At 47.2% G+C, this 16,113-nt stretch overlaps 1 protein-coding gene across 2 annotated transcripts in view; it reads left to right on the plus strand.

Annotated features, from left to right (window-relative positions):
- The first annotated feature begins 2,596 nt into the window (after positions 1 to 2,596).
- Positions 2,597 to 16,113, plus strand: part of TNXB (tenascin XB) — a 148,725-nt gene continuing 135,208 nt past the window's right edge. The window contains exon 1 of one of the 2 annotated variants that reach the window (XM_063938154.1): positions 2,597 to 2,919. The gene's annotated coding sequence lies outside the window, so the exon portion shown is untranslated. The remainder of the gene's footprint in view (positions 2,920 to 16,113) is intronic. The other variant, XM_063938155.1, reaches the window with a different exon arrangement.

The raw sequence follows: 16,113 nt of genomic DNA on the forward strand, positions 1-16,113 counted from the left end.
TGTGGTGGGATCTATGAGGAAGGAGAGAATGTGGCAGGATCAGTGAGGAAGGTGAGAATGAGGCAGAATCAGTGAGGAAAGAAAGAATGTGGAGGGATCTATGAGAAAGGGGAGAGTGTAGTGGGATCTATGAGGAAGGAGAGAGTGTAGTGGGATCTATGAGGAAGGAGAGAGTGTAGGTGTGATCTATGAGGAAGGAGAGAATGTGGCAGGATCAGTAAGGAAGGAGAGAATGAGGCAGAATCAGTGAGGAAAGAAAGAATGTGGAGGGATCTATGAGAAAGGGGAGAGTGTAGTGGGATCTATGAGGGAGGAGAGAGTGTAGGTGTGATCTATGAGGAAGGAGAGAGTGTGGTGGGATCTGTGAGGAGGGAAAGAGTGTGGTGGGATCTGTGAGGAAGGAGAGAATGTGGCAAAATCTGTGCAGAAAGAGAGAGTGTAGGTGGGATCTATGAGGAAGGAGAGAGTGTGGTGCGATCTATGAGAAAGGAAAAAGTTTGGAGGAATCTGTGAGGAAGGAGAGAATGTGGCGGGATCTGTGAGGAGGTTGAAAATGTGCCAGGTTCTGTGAAGAAGGTAAGAATGTGGCGGGATCTATGAGGAAGGAGAGAGTGTGGTGGGATCTGTGAGAAAGGAGACAGTGTGTTGGGATCTGTGAGGAGGGAGAGAGTGTGGTACGATCTATGAGGAAGGAGAGAGTGTGGTGGGATCTGTGAGAAAGGAGAGAGTTTGGAAGAATCTGTGAGGAAGGAGACAATATGGTGGGATCTGTGAGGAGGTTGAAAGTGTGCCCAGTTCTGTGAAGAAGGTAAGAATGTGGTGGGATCTATGAGGAAGGAGAGAGTGTGGTGGGATCTGTGAGGAAGGAGAGAATGTGTCAGAATCTGTGAGGAAGGACAGAGTGTGGCGGGATCTGTGAGGAAGGAGAGAGTGGTGGGATCTGTGAGGAAGGACAGAGTGTGGCAGGATCTGTGAGGAAGGAGTGAGCGGTGGGATCTGGGAGGAAGGAGAGAATGTGGCAGGATCTGTGAGGAACGAGAGAATATGGCGGGATTTGTGAGGAAGGAGAGAGTGTGTTGGGAACTGTGAGGGAGTGTGGTGGGATGTAAGAGAAAGGAGAGAGTGTGGTGGGATCTGTGAGGAAGGAGAGAATGTGGCGGGATCTGTGAAGTAGGACAGAATGTGGCGGGATCTATGAGGAAGGATAGAGTGTAGTGGGATCTGTGAGGAGGGAGTGTGGCATGATCTGTAAGGAAGGAGAGAGTGTGTTGGGATCTGTGAGGAGGGAAAGAGTGTGGTGGGATCAATGAGGAAGGAGAGAGTGTGGCAGAATCTGTGAGGAAGGACAGAGTGTGGCGGGATCTGTGAGGAAGGAGAGAGCGGTGGAATCTGGGAGGAAGGAGAGAATGTGGCAGGATCTGTGAGGAAGGACAGAGTGTGGCGGGATCTGTGAGGAAGGAGTGAGCAGTGGGATCTGGGAGGAAGGAGCGAATGTGGCAGGATCTGTGAGGAACAAAAGAATATGGCGGGAATTGTGAGGAAGGAGAGAGTGTGTTGGGATCTGTGAGGAGGTAGTGTGGTGGGATGTAAGAGAAAGGAGAGAGTGTAGTGTGGCATGATCTGTGAGGAAGGAGAGAGTGTGGCAGAATCTGTGAGGAAGGACAGAGTGTGGCGGGATCTGTGAGGAAGGAGAGAGCGGTGGGATCTGGGAGGAAGGAGAGAATGTGGCAGGATCTGTGAGGAAGGACAGAGTGTGGCGGGATCTGTGAGGAAGGAGTGAGCAGGGGGATCTGGGAGGAAGGAGCGAATGTGGCAGGATCTGTGAGGAACAAGAGAATATGGCGGGAATTGTGAGGAAGGAGAGAGTGTGTTGGGATCTGTGAGGAGGTAGTGTGGTGGGATGTAAGAGAAAGGAGAGAGTGTAGTGTGGCATGATCTGTGAGGAAGGAGAGAGTGTGGCAGGATCTGTAAGGTGGGAGTGTGGTGGGATCTGTAAGGAAGGACAGAATGTGGCGGGATCTATGAGGAAGGAGAGAGTGTAGTGGGATCTGTGAGGAGGGAGTATGGCATGATCTGTGAGGAAGGAGAGAGTGTGGCGGGATCTGTGAGGAGGGAGAGATCAATTTGTTTAATATGTGAAGAAGGAAAGAGTATTATGCTTAAGTAAATGTGGAAACTGCAATTCTTATGTTCTCAGCTGAAACCGATGAGTAACATGAGGGGACAAAAGAGAAAGTTCACAGGTAGTAAAACTGAATTCATGAAGTACATTGTTTTTACAGAAGAAAGACAGGAGGGAATTAGAGCTTAGCACATATGTGAGATTACAGTAAAACCTGTGTGCTGCAGGAGTGGGTGGCTGTACATAAGGATGTGCAAGGGGGCCAAGAAGATGGAGAGAATAATAAAATACAGGGTTGGACAAGAAAGAAGAGAGAGAGAGGAGGGGAAAGAATGAAAGGAGTGAGAGAACCAGAGGATAAGAGAAGTGGTGAAAGGGGGGAAAGACTGTGAAGCCAAGAGAGGGCTGTAAAACGAATTGATGTCATTACAGATGTGTATCAGTGATTTTACCATTACATCATAACTTGGACATATCTCTCCCTCCCTTCTCCCTTTCTCACTCTCTCCATCTGTCAGTCATCTCGCAGCTACCCAGAATACAGGGAGTCAGACAGAGTGGATGACAACCATTTACATCCACACACAGGGCTGGGAGTCAGATACACCCCACCATAGAGAGATTACGGAAACATCTGTCTCTGTGAGAGTGCCATCCATGCAGAGAGAGGACAGACTGGGACTGCTGCAGGTAGAGGGGTGACTTACCACGTGGCTGAGCCTGGGGGTGAAGTACTAAGAGCACCAAGAAAGTCTGCATTTATCTGACCCTACGCAGAATTTATTTTCCTACAAGAGGTAAGTGACCCACCTTACTTACTTTCTATGCAATATAATCCATCCCATATCCTCCAATACATCTGTGGTCCTATACAGAGGTAATATATATTTCATTTATTATTCATGTTCTAAGAAATAAGTAAAGCTGTAGGCAGTGAATGGACTAGAGTACATTACATACCAGTAGTGGATATTTAACCGTAATAAACTTAGGGGCAGTGAACATTTGCAGCAGTATGGCAGCATGTACGACACAACCAGCCTGAATGTAGGTGTAACGCAGACATTTTAATAGAACTTAAAGCCATGCATTGTGGTCAATATGTAAAATATATTTAAAATGGAAAGTCACATTTGCTAAGGACCCCCCACCCCATTCTAGTTTAATTTTTTTACAATATTGGTACACAGGTGTGCCCAAAAAGTGAATTTGGAGTCAGGCATTTTGGCAGTAGCAGTAGTTACTGGGTATAGGCTGCTAGAAACCACCAAATCAGTAAATTATTTTAATGGGGTTACACGCAGTGTTAATTTATTTTGGCAGGATTACGGAAAAGAAAGTTATTTTAGTGATATTATACAGGACTCGGTTAATCATGATTGCTTGCACGTGGTCTGGTAATGTAAGCCCGGAATTACTCTTGCCGTCCTAGAACTTTTTTTTTTAATGCAAATTTCATGCACAGTAACCTTAGAACTCTAGCAGAAATGTGTTTTGATTGATTTTGCACAATTTGGACACTATACTCACGTCTGCTTGCGTATTGCCAGGGAAAGGGTTATAATATTGCACTTAATAAGTTACTCCCCCTCAGTTCTCAGTATAACCACATACTCTAACCACGTTATAGTGTTATAATTAACTATATATAAACACCACACGCCACTAAATGACAATATTTTACGTTTTTGTGCTAGTGTTATCGGTGCATTGAGGAAAACCTGATACTGGAATCTTTTTCTTCAGTTACAAAAAAAGAAAGTTTGTGTTATTTTGAACATGTAAAATCTGAGAGCGGCTGATCAGTCTTTTGGTCCAAACACTGTTCATTAATAAGGGTCCGTCTCTAAGCATGGCGTTATCAGTGCGGGCTGTGATTCAGAATAGCCAACACGCCAGATGCAACAAAATTATCCTGACAAGTTTGGCTGGCAGGGAATAGAGTGCTGGGACGTATATATTCCCAGCAGCTGTACAGCCACCGGTTACCCGACTTGCATGAGGGGAATATAAGTGATGATTTGGGAAAGAGGTGCAGGAAAATTTATTCCTAGGATGAGGAATGTTCCTGCGGAACAGGTAATAGATAATTGCAAGTCAAGTACATGGTGAGTAAATAATCTGATTGATTGGTAATAATCGGGTAATACGGGACATTTACATACTACACTGACAGACTCTAGACAGATATGGTCAAATAAGTATAAGAGTGCATGCCTTTCAGGCTGAGGGGGATATCCAATTAGCCCCGGTAATTTACCGGGGCTAATTGTCCCGCCGGGGGCTATCTAATTAGCCCCGATAAGCGGGCACGAGTCCAGGCTTATCTGAGGTTTTGTTTCACCTGCCTTAGGCAGGCGCAGCAATATCCCCGGAAATAGCCCTGTTTTTGCGCTGTTTCATCCGAAAACACACAAGTTTCACTGAACCTGTGTGTTTTTCGGGAGATCAGCTATTATTTTTACGGGTCGATCCATTTTGTATACCCTGTAAATGAAAATAGGTGAAACATCGGAAAAAAGTCTGATGTTTTATCGGGGATAATTGGATATCCCCCTAAAGGGTCTATTTACTAAGTCTTGGATGGAGATAAAGTGCATGAGATAAAGTGCCAGCCAATCAGCTCCTAACTGTCATTTTTAAAATACAGCCTGTGACATATATATTTAAGAGTAGACAGGTTCTGTGTGTTGAAGACCCCTGAAGTCCCAGTCTGTTCCCTTCAGTAGATCTCGAAGAAAAGAAAAAACGTACACGGCGGCGAGCTTTTATTTGTAGAACAAGTCAGGTGTAGGACGCGTTCTCTTCTTGTTTCACGGTTTCCTTTCTTGTTTTTTTAAATCTTTTTCAATCAAGAAGAGGCTATAACACATTTGATGAAGCCGCAATACCATCCAAATTACATATTTTATGAAGTAGGCTGATGGGTCTACGTACTAAACTTTGGAGAGAGATAACGTGGAGAGAGATAAGGTACCAACCAACTAGCTCCTTTTTTAAACAGGGGGAGATGTATTAAGGCTTACAGGCATATTTATTAATATTATTTTTACTAAAATAACATGAAACAGTATTTTCACACTCTTTTCACATTATTTTAGTGTCACCAGAATGTACTAAAGGGCATTTGGAGTAGAATTAGCAAAATTCCCCGCCAAGCCCTTAAATTCGCATTCCAGATCACATTTCCCTTACTTGTAATTGTAATGGGAAATGCGATCTTCCCAGATTTACTAAAAATCAATTGTAAAAAATACCAAATAGCATTTTCTGGGCTTCGTGTGCGGACACAAACTCAGGGTATTTTCCTCTAAAAAATACCCTGAGACATTCAGCAAGTGGATTCACGGAACAGAGCTTTCTCACAAGCTCTGTCCCTGCAGTGGCGTAGGAACCAGGGGTGCAGAGGGGGCAGTTGCCCCCCCCCCCCCCCCCCCCCGATGTCTGTTGGTCGGCCAAAGACTGTGTTTTGCCCCCCCCCCCATGAAATTCTACACAAAAGCGAATGGGGGTGCATAATATGAAAATGGGGATGAAGCAATAATAGCTTTATTTGAACCCGCCAACTGTTGTTGTTTCTGGTTACCAAAAATGACGTTATCTTCATGTCTGTTCTTCTTGCAAACGCTTTTTCTTCTTTCCTAGAAGCCCCACTCATTTTACTATCACAAGTTGCAGTAAGCATAAGCAAACACGAGACAGGGAAGCTGCACTTCCCACTGACTGTTCTTGTAAAATACACGACAATGGAACAGAGAGAGAGTACGACTGCGGCCTGCCGGCGGTTTAAAACGTTAGCAGCAGTCTCAATGTCGCAGGATCGTAGGGTTGGCAATGGTTACCTTCACAGAGGCAGAGAGCAAATGGCATTTGGAGCAGGCTCATGTCACACCTCCCCCCCCCCCCCCCCCCTATACACACACACACACACACACACACACACATGACACACCACAAATCAGATAGCGCCCTATGTCACCATACCCTTATCATACGCAATGAGTTTTAAAACTTGTGGTGTATGATAGATGATGATCCAGCCAATCAGCTCATAGCTGTCATGTGTTTGAAAAATGACGGCTGGGAGCTGATTGGCTGGAGAACCATTTATCATACACAATGAGTTTTAAAACTCATTGCGTATGCTATGGCTCGTTGATAACAACTTGCGGATGAGAAAACACATTTTTCAAACGATTAGGCGGCTTCCCGGAGGATGTTAGTTATGGATTCCATGCTGTACAAATTATTATTATTATTATCCTTTATTTATATGGCGCAACAAGGGATCCGCAGCGCCCATTACACAGGACATAATCAAATGAACAAACAAGAAAACAGCATTTACAGTACAAGACAATATAGGACAGGTATAGAAATCCCGGGGTTAGGTGCCATCAAAGGGAGTATGGAGTATAAGATAGTGTAAGTTAGAAAAGGAAAGGCACATGAGGAAAGAAGTCCCTGCTCTTGCAAGCTTACAATCTAAAAGGTGACACAGAAGGGGTAGATAGTGAGCATAGATAAGAGGGTTAGGAGGAGATTTGGCTGGGTTTGGTGAAGAAGTGGGTCTTGAGAGCCCGTTTGAAGTTTTGTAGAGAGATGGAGAGTCTGAGGGGGAGAGGTAGAGAATTCCAGAGATAGGGAGCAGCACGTGCAAAATCTTGGAGGTAGGAGTGAGAGAAGGTAATCAGTTGGAAGGAGAGACTGCGTGCATTAGCAGAGCGAAGAGGACGGATGGGAGTGTAAAGAAAGATAAGAGTGAGAAAATAAGATTTTCAACCTACCGGTAAATCTTTTTCTCCTAGTCCGTAGAGGATGCTGGGGACTCCGTAAGGACCATGGGGTATAGACTGGCTCCGCAGGAGACATGGGCACTCTAAGACTTTAGATGGGTGTGAACTAGCTCCTCCCTCTATGCCCCTCCTCCAGACCTCAGTTATAGAACTGTGCCCAGAGGAGATGGACAGTACGAGGAAAGGATTTTTGTTAATCTAAGGGCGAGACACATACCAGCCCACACCATACACACCGTACAACATGGTATATACTAAACCAGTTAACAGCATGAACAAAACAGCATCAGCCAGAGACTGATCTCAAATGTAACATAATAACCCTTATGTAAGCAACAACTATATACAAGCCTTGCAGAAATTGTCCGCACTGGGACGGGCGCCCAGCATCCTCTACGGACTAGGAGAAAAAGATTTACCGGTAGGTTTACAATCTTATTTTCTCTTACGTCCTAGAGGATGCTGGGGACTCCGTAAGGACCATGGGGATTATACCAAAGCTCCAGACCGGGCAGGGGAGTGCGGACGACTCTGCAGCACCGATTGAGCAAACATGAGGTCCTCCTCAGCCAGGGTATCAAACTTGTAGAATTTAGCAAAAGTGTTTTAACCCGACCAAGTAGCTGCTCGGCAAAGCTGTAATGCCGAGACGCCTCGGGCAGCCGCCCAAGAAGAGCCCACCTTCCTAGTGGAATGGGCCTTTACTGAATTTGGTAATGGCAATCCAGCCGTAGAATGAGCCTGCTGAATCGTGTTACAGATCCAGTGAGCAATAGTCTGCTTAGAAGAAGGAGCGCCAATCTTGTTGGCTGCATACAGGACAAACCGTGCCTCTGTTTTCCTAACCTGAGCCGTCCTGGCTACATAATTTTTTTAAGGCCCTGACTACATCAAGGGACTTGGAATCCTCCAAGTCACCCGTAACCACAGGCACCACAATAGGTTGGTTCAAATGAAACGACGAAACCACTTTAGGCAGAAATTGAGGACGAGTCCTCATCTCTGCTCGATCCACATGGAAAATCAGATAGGGGCTCTTGTGATCAAAGCCGCCAATTCGGACACCCGCCTCGCAGATGCCAAGGCCAACAACATGACCACTTTCCAAGTGAGAAATTTTAATTCAACTGTTTGAAGAGGTTCAAACCAGTGTGATTTAAGGAACTGTAACACCACGTTAAGGTCCCACGGTGCCACTGGGGGCACAAAAGGAGGTTGGGTGTGCAGCACTCCCTTTACAAAAGTCTGGACTACTGGGAGAGAAGCCAATTCCTTCTGAAAGAAAATAGATAAGGCCGAAATCTGCACCTTAATGGAGCCTAACTTTAGGCCCATATCCACTCCTGTCTGAAGAAAATGGAGAAAACGACTCAGCTAAAAATCTTCCGTAGGAGCATTCTTGGCTTCACACCAAGATACATATTTCCTCCAGATACGGTGATAATGCTTCGCTGTTACCTCCTTCCTAGCTTTGATTAGAGTAGGGATGACTTCCCCCTCAATACCTTTCCTAGCTAGGATTTGGTGTTCAACCGCCATGCCGTCAAACGTAACCGCGGTAAGTCTTGGAACACACAGGACCCCTGTTGAAACAGGTCCTCCCTCGGAGGAAGAGGCCACGGATCTTCTGTGATCATTTCCTGAAGATCTGAATACCAGGCCCTTCGAGGCCAATCTGGAACAATGAGTATTGTCTGCACTCTTGTTCGTCTTATGATTCTCAATATTTTTGAGATAAGTGGAAGTGGAGAGAACACATAGACCGACTGAAACACCCACGGTGTCACCAGGGCGTCCACCGCCACTGCCTGAGGGTCCCTCGACCTGGAACAATACGTTCAAAGCTTTCTGTTGAGGCGTGACGCCATCATGACTATTTGAGGAAGTCCCCAATGACTTGTTACCTCTGCAAAGACCTCTTGATGAAGTCCCCACTCTCCTGGATGGAGATCGTGTCTGCTTAGGAAATCCGCTTCCCAGTTGTCTACTCCCGGAATGAAGACTGCTGACAGAGCACTTACATGATTTTCCACCCAGCGAAGAATCCTGGTGGCTTCTACCATTGCTGCTCTGCTCTTTGTCCCGCCCTGGCGGTTTACATGCGTCACGGCTGTGACGTTGTCTGACTGGATCAGAACGGGTAGGTTGCGAAGAAGCTTCTCCGCCTGTTGCAGGCCGTTGTATATGGCCCTTAATTCCAGCACATTGATGTGTAGACAAGCCTCCTGGCTTGACCATATTTCCTGTGTGACTGCTCCCCATCCTCGGAGGCTCGCGTCCGTGGTCACAAGAACCCAATCTTGAATGCCGAACCTGCGACCCTCTAGAAGGTGAGCACTCTGGAGCCACCACAGGAGAGAGACCCTGGCCCTGGGGGACAGGCTTATCCTCCGATGCATTTGCAGATGGGACCCTGACCACTTGTCCAGAAGGTCCCACTGAAAAGTTCTCACATGGAACCTGCCGAACGGAATGGCCTCGTAGGCCGCCACCATCTTTCCCAATACTCGAGAGCATTGATGAACTGACACTCTTTTTGGTTTCAGCAGGTCCTTGACCATGTTCTGGAGTTCCTGGGCTTTTTCCTTTGAGAGAAAAACCCTCTTTTTTTCCCGTGTCCAGAACCATGCCCAAAAATGACAGCCGAGTTGTCGGAACCAACTGCGACTTTGGTAGATTTAGAATCCAGCCGTGTTGTTGTAGTACTCTCAGGGAGAGAGACACTCTTTTTAGTAACTGATCTCTTGATCTTGCCTTTATCAGGAGATCGTCCAAGTATGGGATAATTGTGACCCCCTGCTTGCGCAGGAGCACCATCATTTCCGCCATTACCTTGGTGAAAATTCTCGGGGCCGTGGAAAACCCAAACGGCAACGTCTGAAACTGGTAATGACAATTCTGTACAGCGAATCTCAGGTACACCTGATGAGGCGGATATATGGGGACATGAAGGTATGCATCCTTTATGTCTAGTGACACCATAAAATCCCCCCCCCCTTCCAGGCTGGAGATCACTGCCCGGAGAGATTCCATCTTGAATTTGAACCTTTTCAAATATAGGTTTAGGGATTTTAGATTCAGAATTGGTCTGACCGAGCCATCCGGCTTCGGGACCACAAATAGGGTTGAATAAAACCCTTTCCCCTGTTGCACTAGGGGAACCTTGATAATCACCTGCTGTTGACACAGCTTTTGTATGGCAGCTGAAACTATTTCCCTCTCTCGGGGAGAAGCTGGCAAGGCCGATTTGAAAAATCGGTGTGGAGGCACATCTTCGAACTCCAGTTTGTAGCCTTGGGATACAATTTCGACCACCCAAGGATCCAAATCCGACTGAACCCAGACGGCTGAAGAGTCGAAGACGTGCCCCCACTGTGCGGACTCCCGTAGCGGAGCCCCAGCGTCATGCGGTGGATTTTGTAGAGGCCGGGGAGGATTTTTGTTCCTGGGAACTAGCTGTAGCTGGTGTTCTTTTCCCTCTACCTCTACCTCTGGCGAGGAAGGAAGAGCCACGACCCTTTCTGAACTTATGCGACCGAAAGGACTGCATCTGGTATTGAGGTGTTTTCTTTTGCTGTGGGGGAACGTAAGGCAAAAAAGAAGACTTACCCGCGGTAGCTGTGGAAACCAGGTCCGCGAGGCCCTCCCTAAATAAAACTTCACCTTTGTAAGGCAAAGCCTCCATATGTCTCTTTGAATCAGCATCACCTGTCCATTGACGGGTCCACAGGGACCTTCTAGCAGAAACTGCCATGGCATTGGCTCTTGAACCCAACAGCCCAATATCTCTCGCAGCCTCTCTCATATATAACGCTGCGTCCTTGATGTGACCTAAGGTCAACAAAACACTGTCTTTATCTAGGGTGTCAATGTCAGATGACAAGTTATCTACCCACGCTGCAATTGCGCTACCCACCCATGCCGACGCTACTGCAGGTCTGAGCAGGGCTCCCGTAGTCGCATAAATTGATTTTAAGGTAGTTTCCTGCCTGCGATCCGCAGGATCCTTTAGGGCCGCCGTGTCCGGGGACAGCAGGGCCACCTTTTTGGACAAGCGCGTCAAGGCCTTGTCCACCGTGGGTGCGGATTCCCACCGTAACCTGTCAAGTGAGGGGAAAGGATACGCCATAATATGTCACAACTGAGGGCCTGAGCTGACGGGAGGCAGCCTCAGTTGTAGGGGCTGAGATGTACCGGAACCTGGGAGGTTGTATCAGACCCCTGGACATGTAAGTAACATGAAGAATAACTGCCCGAAGGCGTGACCACGACAACTTGGATAAAAGTCAATGATGTTTATTTGTGACAACTCCGCAACACAGCAGCAGTAAAAGAAAACATAAAAGTCAGCAGAGGATAAATACAGTTCCTGGGTACTACAGGGTGGCAAGAGCCACAGGCTCTGGTAGTGTGAGATAGTTCTTATAATCTTCTAGTTGGAAAGTCCTTACCAGGCCCGACTGTAGCAATGGAGAAAGCCCAGGATCGTACCAGCTGGTGTTCCAGGAAAAGCTGGGCTGCTGTAGATAAAACGGCTGCTGTGGATACTGGCTGGAACCAGACTGTAGTTGGCACGGAGAGGATACTGGCTGGAACCAGTTAAATAATAAATGAACTTGAGAGCGATGAAATATGAGATGAAGTTTAAGTTTGAGAGCGGTGAAATTATAATGCCGGTGATAAATGATAATCTGCAGAAAAGGGTACCGGCACTTTAAGAAGAGCTGACCACTGCTGGAAGCTGGATGCTGAAAGCAGGTAGATCTGTAGCTGGAAACAGATGAATCCAAATGGATCGGAGAGTCAGGCTACACCGCAGGTGGAATGCTGGAGCGGGTCTCTATAGTGGAAGTATTGACACAGGAGCTGGAACCTGAAAGACAATCACAGGAGAGAGACAAACTGGAACTAGGTTTGACAACCAAAGCACTGACGCCTTCCTTGCTCAGGCACAACATATTTATACCTGCAGCAAGGAAGGGATTGGCTAGGCAATTATGCAGATTAACAATACTGACAACAGATTGGTGGAAATGATCAGCTGACAGAATCCAAGATGGCTGCGCCCATGCAGACACTTGGAGGGAAGTTTGGTTTGTAATCCATGTGGTAATGAAAACAGTAATGGCGGCGCCGGCCACCGGAGACAGGAGACGCCAGGCTGACAAGTGCACATCCAACCACGCGGACACAGCGGAGGCCGCGGCTGACGTAATCGCCACTCTGACACTCTGCATGCAGAAGCTCAGGGACGGCGGCGGAGGCCGCGGGAGACGCCATGCCAGATGTAATATGGCATTACTGTGACAGCGTCTCAGAGAGACAGGAGAGGATGCAGGAATGTGAACATTAGGATAACAGATGGGATCCGGTCCTGGAGCGCTGAGCCAGCCTTAGGAGGCATCTGATGGGTAAGAAATGGCGTCCAGATACCCGGATCGTGACAGCACCCCCCCCCCTTTAGGAGTGGCCCCAGGACACTTCTTTGGCTTTTGAGGAAACTTGGAATGGAATCTCCGGACCAAGGCAGGAGCATGGACATCAGAAGCATTGGTCCATGAACGTTCCTCAGGGCCGTAACCCTTCCAGTCAATAAGATACTGTAGTTGACCGTAACGGTGACGTGAGTCCAGGATCTTGGCCACTTCATACTCAACGCCTCATTGAGTTTGGACTTTCGGAGTTGGAGGAAGTGAGGAATGAAACTGATTCAAGATCAGCGGTTTCAACAGGGAAACATGGAATGTCCTGGGTATTTTTAAGAAGGGAGGCAACTGGAGTCTGTAAGCAACAGGATAGATGACTTGTTCAATTTTAAAAGGACTGATGTAACGAGGTGCAAACTTCATACTGGGAACTCTTAACCTCAAATTCTTCGTGGATAACCATACCCGATCACCCACCTTGAGAGCAGGAACTGCTCGACGCTTCTTATCCGCAAACTTCTTGTACCTGAACGATGCCTTGAGCAGAGCTGATCGTACGCTCCTCCAGATATTGGCAAACTGATGCAAGGTGATATCCACTGCTGGAACAGAAGTTGCTGGAAGCGGTTGGAACTCAGGGACTTTAGGATGGAATCCAAAGTTAGTGAAGAATGGTGTTGAAGAAGATGAGGAATGATACTGGTTGTTATGACAGAACTCGGCCCAGGGAAGTAATTGAACCCAGTCATCTTGAGAGGAGGACACATAGATGCGGAGGAAGGCCTCCAAGTCCTGATTCACCCTCTCAGTTTGACCATTGGTCTGAGGATGGTAAGCCGTGGAAAACTTTAGCTTGACTTGGAGGACTTGACATAAACTTCGCCAGAATTTGGCTGTGAATTGAACTCCTCGATCTGAGATAATTTCTTCAGGAAGACCGTGGAGTCGGAAGATCTCTTGTATGAATACTTGAGCCAACTTGGAAGCTGACGGAAGACCGGTGAGAGGAATGAAGTGTGCCATCTTGGTGAACCGGTCAACTACCACCCAGATGGTATTGAACTTGTTGCACATGGGTAAGTCTGTAATGAAATCCATCGACAAATGGGTCCATGGTCGATGGGGAACGGATAGTGGAACCAGTTGCCCCGCAGGCGACTGGCGGGATACCTTATGTTGAGCACACTTTGGGCAAGATACAATAAACTCCAAGACGTCCTTTTTCAGAGTTGGCCACCAATAGGACCTAGAGATAAACTCCAGGGTTTTTTGGATACCTGTATGTCCGGCAAAACGGGAAGCATGGGCCCAATGCATGAGCTTCTTCCTTAGCATCGGCTTCACAAAACTTTTCCCTGATGGGGGCGTAGAGTCCATCCCTACCGTGGAGAATGCCAACGGATTTATAATAGGATGCTTGTCTGAAGACTCTGACTCATTTTCTTGCTCCCATGAGCGGGAAAGGGCATCGGCCTTGCGATTCTGAGAGCCCGGACAGAACTGGAGTTTAAAGTCGAACCTGGAAAAGAAAAGTGCCCATCTGGCCTGACGAGGGTTGAGACATTGTGCGCCCTTCAGATATAAAAGGTTCTTGTGGTCTGTAAGTATGGTGATTGAATGAGAAGCTCCCTCCAACAGATATCTCCACTCCTCTAGAGCGAGCTTGATGGCTAGCAACTCCTGGTCGCCAATGGCATAGTTGCGCTCCGCTGGGGAGAACTTCCGGGAGAAGAAACTGCAAGGATGTAAATGGCCATCTTTAGCCCTCTGAGATAACACCGCTCCTACTCCAACGGAGGAGGCATCCACCTCTAAGATGAAAGGAGAGTCGATGTCGGGCTGTTTCAGAACAGGTGCAGAGATGAACCTTTGTTTCAAAAGATGAAAGGCTTGCATAGCTTCTTCAGACCACTTGGACGGGTTAGCACCCTTCTTAGTTAAAGCAGTAATAGGCGCCACAATGGTGGAAAAGTCTCGTATAAACTTTCTGTAATAATTGGCGAACCCTAAGAACCTCTGGACCCCTTTGAGGGTTAAGGGTACCGGCCAATTCTGGATTGCTTGTAGTTTCTCAGGATCCATCTCTAGTCCGGAACCGGACACAATGTAACCTAGAAACGGAATGGACTTGACTTCAAAGACGCATTTCTCTAATTTGCAATAGAGATGATTGACACGGAGACGGGACAGAACCTCCTTTACCCAAAAACGATGTTCCTCTAAATCGTTGGCAAAAATGAGGATATCATCTAGATAGACCACGACGTGACAGTATAAAATGTCTCTGAAGACCTCATTGACAAAATGCTGGAAGACAGCTGGAGCATTGCTCAATCCGAAGGACATGACGAGGTACTCATAATGTCCGTCACGGGTGTTAAAGGCGGTCTTCCACTCGTCACCCTCACGGATCCGGATGAGATTGTATGCACCTCTCAAGTCCAACTTTGTAAAGATGGTAGCTCCGCTAACTCTGTCAAAGAGCTCAGTAATCAAGGGTAAAGGATAACGGTTCTTGATGGTAATGTCGTTCAAACCTCTGTAGTCGATGCACGGCCGCAGACCACCATCTTTCTTCTTTACAAAAAAGAAGCCTGCGCCGGCTGGAGAAGATGAAGGTCGAATGAACCCCTTTGCTAGGTTCTCTTTAATGTATTCCTCCATAGAATGCATCTCAGGCAGAGACAACGGATAAGTTCGGCCTCGAGGTGGAACCTTCCCTGGAACGAGATCAATCGGGCAGTCCCATTCTCTATGAGGAGGAAGGATATCAGCAGAAGCTTTACTGAACACATCCGTGAAATCTTGATATGGAGGAGGTGGAACATCAGACGACCTAGGGGAGGAAGAACAGACAGGCAATACTTTGAACAAACATGTCTCAGCACAGGAGGAACCCCATGCCAGGATTTGCGTAGTCGTCCAATCAATTGTAGGATTGTGAAGACGGAGCCATGGAAGGCCCAGGACCACAGGATGTGTGGCTCTTGGAATCACTAAAAAAGAAATAAGTTCGGAATGAAGAACTCCCACTCTCAGACGAACTGGTAGAGTCCTTAAAGAAATAACTGCATCAAAAATCTTGCTGCCATCCACGGCAGTTAAGGAGATGGACGAAGGAAGTCTCTTGGTGGGTAGGGACCACCGTTTAACATAGGCTTCGGTAATAAAGTTCCCAGCTGCTCCGGAATCAAGGAGGGCAATGACGTTCCGATAACGTTGAGCAACTTGAAGCGAGACTGGGAGATTACAATCTTGAGGAGATGGAGAGGAGCTCATTACTCCTAGCCGGCCCTCTCCTTGGCGAGCTAGGATTTGGAGTTTCCCGGACGTTTGGGACAGGCATTAATGGTGTGAGACGGAGCTGCACAATAAAGACAGAGAGACTCGGAGAGACGTCTTCGGCGCTCAGCAGGAGTTAAACGGGAACGACCAATTTGCATGGGCTCATCTTTAGATGGTGACAGTTGACGAGGAGGAGGAGCAGAAGATTTTGGAGCAGATGATCTTCCACGCTCAGTTGCTCTCTCTCTGAAACGTAAATCAACTTTCGTGCAGAGTGAGATTAGCTCATCTAACTTAGAAGGTAAGTCTCTGGTAGCTAACTCATCTTTAATACGCTCAGATAAGCCATGCCAGAATGCAGCATACAGGGCCTCGTCGTTCCATGCCAGTTCGGATGCCAGGATCTGGAACTGTATAAGATATTGTCCTACAGTACGTGATCCCTGGCGTAAACGGAGAATCTCAGATGAAGCTGAAGTTACCC

This window comes from Pseudophryne corroboree, chromosome 8 (assembly GCF_028390025.1).
Source record: "Pseudophryne corroboree isolate aPseCor3 chromosome 8, aPseCor3.hap2, whole genome shotgun sequence".
Classification (NCBI taxonomy): Eukaryota; Metazoa; Chordata; class Amphibia; order Anura; family Myobatrachidae; genus Pseudophryne; species Pseudophryne corroboree.